The sequence below is a fragment of the Schistocerca piceifrons genome, chromosome 6 (assembly GCF_021461385.2).
Source record: "Schistocerca piceifrons isolate TAMUIC-IGC-003096 chromosome 6, iqSchPice1.1, whole genome shotgun sequence".
Classification (NCBI taxonomy): domain Eukaryota; kingdom Metazoa; phylum Arthropoda; class Insecta; order Orthoptera; family Acrididae; genus Schistocerca; species Schistocerca piceifrons.
Genome location: NC_060143.1, coordinates 311,677,258 through 311,681,808, shown reverse-complemented (window position 1 = coordinate 311,681,808; position 4,551 = coordinate 311,677,258).

Sequence of the window (4,551 nt, the reverse complement as noted above, 5' to 3'; positions counted from 1 at the left end):
CTACTTAAGTAGCGCTGCGCGGAGGAATCGAGTAGTTCCCATTTGAATACCGATCTGATAAGACGATTCTTTCTAAACATAATACGAACAACGAGTGCAAGTTAGTAATGTTTGAAATGGTTATTGCGGGTACTTAGGACGTGAAGAGTATAGAGATGTGTGCTTCGATGTCTAAAGTGTTATTCTAGATATTTTTCCGTCTAATAAACTTATCAGAGCATGCCTAAGAATGCCTAAAAATGAAAAGAAAATGCGTAATAATGCCTAAGAATGGAAAGAAAAACGTGTCACTTTTCGGATGATTACACAAAAGCGTGGTCTTTTGTCAAGAAAGTACGTGCGGATCAGCAAGCGTCGTACGAGATTTGTCATTGTTTCATCTCAGTAACGCATGGAGGTCATGCAGACATGAGGCAGCACATTTCTACGAAGACTTATACAAGTAGATTCGTGATAACATCGATATCAAAGCCTATGTCTAGAATTCATGACTATAGAAGATACCCAAGAAGTAATTCTCGCCGGCCGGGGTGGCCGAGCGGTTCTAGGCGCTACAGTCTGGAACCGTGCGACCGCTACGGTCGCAGGTTCGAATCCTGCTTCGGGCATGGATGTGTGTCGTGTCCTTAGGTTGGTTAGGTTTAAGTAGTTCTGAGTTCTAGGGGACTGATGACCTCAGAAGTTCCATAGTGCTCAGAGCCATTTGAACCAAGTAATTCTCGTAGCTGCTGCAGAACTAACAGCACCTTATAAAGTTATCAAGCATCATCAGTCCTTCAGTTCTTTCGACCGCAATGCGCAGTCCGTGGAAGAAAGGCGAATTCACTTTCTCAAGGAAACCAAAAATCCAGAATGCAAATGCTACTGGCTAAATTTATGTATTTGTTTTCTATTCGCGCAGAAAGCACCACCGTAGAAAGAGTATTTTCGCTGATGTCGGCCCAGTGGAGTGATGAAAGAAATCGCCTGCTGCCAGGGACTGTGGAATCAATCTCACAGTGTCACTTTAACTACGATCTGACTTGCATGGAGTTTTATAAATACGTAAAAGGAGAAAAGACTTGCTGAAAAAGGTGAAATCTTCCGAAAAATATGGTGCACCAGCTACTTCCGCCACAAGTTCCATGTAATTGTGTTCTAAATAAAAAGGAATTATATCAAATAAATTTTTTACTTCATTTCTATAGCCCCATCTCAGAGTGTCCAGACGAGGTCCAAGTTACATATGGCAACCCTACGTGCACTTCCACCAGCTCAGCATGTTGCAGCTTGTTGCAGCGTTGTTGTCCTTCAAACACTGAAAACAGATTATCGCCTGACACTTCACTTTATTATTTGGCTGCGTCGTTTTGTTTTGCCTGGTCTAGCGCTCTGCTATAGTGAGAGGAATTCAATGTCTAACAGGACTGCCGACACTTACCTGCAAACAAACAAAGAAATTAATTACGTAACCTTATTTTTTCGGGGTGATAGTTAAAAATTTATAACCATCTTTCACATGTCAATATTACAAAAATGCTTGTATGTATATATGTTCCACGTTTCCTCCTAAACCACTCGACCGATCTCAACCAAACTTGGCACACGTACTTCTTATTACTTGTAAAGAAATACTTTAGGGGTAAGAACCAGCTGCCTCCTACTGGGATAGAGGTGATAACGTGGAGAGAAAAGGGGGTTGGAAGATACGGACAGACAGAGTGGGGGCAGGAGGAGAGGGTCACTTACAGGGGGGGGGGGGAGGAGATGGAGTGAGAGGGGAAGGGGAAAATGTACAGAAAGGGAAAAGATAGACTCATTGAGGGGAGAGGGGGAGATGGTGACAGACAGGGGAGGGGGATATAGATAGAGAAAGGAAAGAGGAGGACATGGAGAGAGAGAGAGGGAGGAGGAAGAGGTGGACAGAGAGAGGAAAAAGAAAGAGATGAACAGAGAAGGGGGGGGGGGCAGAAAAATGTGGACGAAGGGGAGGGGGGCAGGATCGTGAGGGAGGGAGGAGATGTACTAATAGAAGGTTAGAATAAATACATACCTGGGTAATGCCGGATACTTAGCTAGTTCCGGGTAGTAAAATAAGAGCTCATACAGAAAGGTACTGACAATCTTTCATCCTGCTTAGCATCAACGAATCGAATAACAAGGGGAGCAATTGGTAGTAAGTCACTACTTACTGTCGATCACGTACCATTTGAGGAGTGCAACAAAGATTTTGAATACACATTTGACCAAATTTATGGATTACGCCACTGTCGCTTTCAGGACTTCATATTTTGTGGATCGTATTCTGTATGGTAGCGCTTGGAAAGCACGAAGGTGAATGAAATATAATGTGGGATTTTTGTTTTACACGCTTTTCTGTAAACGGTGAGCGGCGTGATCTCAGCTCTTCATTGCTTTTGTGCCACAGCCAGAACGTTGTCGTATCATTTCTTTAGTCAGAATCCCAATGTCAGAGAAAGAGGTCCCATCATGTGTTGCGCATCGCGTTAGTCAAGTTTCTCACAACAGAGGCTGTAACACCATCCGAAATTTTGGAAAGACTTGCGGCGCAGTTCGGTGAAAACATCCTGAGAAAGTCTCAAGTGTACGCATCACACAAACAGTTTTTTCGCGAACGAGAAACGCTTGAGAATGCAGTTCATCAACGTCGCCCAACGATCAGTATGACTAAGGAGAATATTCAGGTTGTTAGCCATCTTGCTGGATTTTGGAAAGTGCCTGCAAGGTGGGTGTCTCGTCTTCTCACCGCAGGGCACAAATTTCATCGTCTCGAGATGTGTAGACGGCTACTGACCACAACCACTTCTCAGAAGGGGAACATTTTTTTGCACAGGATTGTGACCTGTGACGAAACGTGGGTGCACCATAACCTCCCGGCATGGGAAAAAGTAGCATGGAATGGCACAAAAAGGACGAATCTACACCCATCAAAGCCAAAAACCATATCTCCGAGGGGAAGGTTCTTGCAGCAGTCTTCTTTTTTTATTTTAAATGAGTTTTTCTCGTCGATTTTCTGCACGAACGTCGTGCTATGAACCCTTCATACTATTTCCAACTTTTGGACCAAACAAAATGTGTACATAATCAGAAAAGACGTGTTTTTCCGACCGGGAATATGATCGTGTTTCATGACAACGCTCGACCCGACACAGCTACCCGAACTCAACAAAACATCAGAAGTTTTCTGGACCACTTTAGAAAGTCCCCCATACCGTCTGGATTTATCGCCCTTCGATTTGCATTTGTTCGTACCACTAAAGGAAGCAGTCGGAGAACACAGATTTGGCGACGATTGTGCTGCCGAAGTGTTCGTGAGCAAATGGCTGCAGTCACAATCACGTTCATTTTACGGTAACGGGATCAAACACCTGCCTATCCATTGGAAAAAATTATTTCCCATTCAGGAGACTCCGTATAAAAATATATAAATTCGTGTGTATCAGTTTTCCTGAAGCTTAAATAAACTTATAAAAAACAAAATCCAGTTTGTATTTGATTCGCCGTCGTATTTGGTGACTCTCTGTCTCAAAATTAGTTGCCCTCCCCATTTCAATGTCCATGTTTATCTTCCACGTTGCCAGTAACAAGTGCAGAGCCTGTTTCTTTAGTTCCACCGCCAGCTCGTGCTCTGTAAGAGGAAACGTCTGCGTTGCTACTGCTTCTCTCGCCGCGGCATCCCTTCCGAAATACTGCCATCCAGTACGTGTCCGCAGGCCCTTCTTTCCGTCCTACGTAAACCGATAGGCGCCGCGCACTCGGTAAACACAGAGACGCGATCCGCTGGCAAAGCACGCCTTCCCGCAGGCCACCGCTGCTGCTGCCAAGTGGGTGCTGGTTAAAACTCTCTGCGTTAGCAAACAGATCGCCAGCTCTTTCATTCGACTTGTAAGGTCGACGCCCTATCGACTGGGGATGCGTCCATTAAATGCGCGGCATTTGTTCAGTTTTAATGGGGCCGAAGAAAGCCAGGGCAAGGTCGTAGCGCAGGAAAACATATAGTAATTCGTCTAGAACTACGTTCCGAGTTGCGTCTATATTTTATGCGTCACTATAATTTGCGTGCTGGTGGATACTTTCTCTATCAAATACTGTGGTTTCTTCCCTTCTGTTCACTAACTGCATGTGGACAGAAAATCGTAACAACGTACATACAAGGCGTGATCAAAAAATAACGGGAATTCTTGTTTTTCTCAAATAATCTTTATTTATTCATCAAAATCAACTTTGTCTCCTTCAAACTAGTCCTCCTCAGATATAATACAGTTGCGCCAGCGTTTTTTCCAAATTAGGAAACATTTATGGAACTCACCTTACGTTATCAGCTCCTTCAACAACCCTGTTTTTATCTCATCGATGGTGACAAAGCGACGTTCTTTCGTGGTTCTCTTCAGACTAGACAGAAATCGCAGGGGCGCATTTCCAGCGAATACGGTGGCTGAGGCAACATAATGATTTTGTTTTTTACCAAAAAAAAATCACAAACAAGCACTGAGGTGTGAACGGAAACATTGTGTAATTTCCATGATTAGTTTTTCAACCATTCTAGTCGTT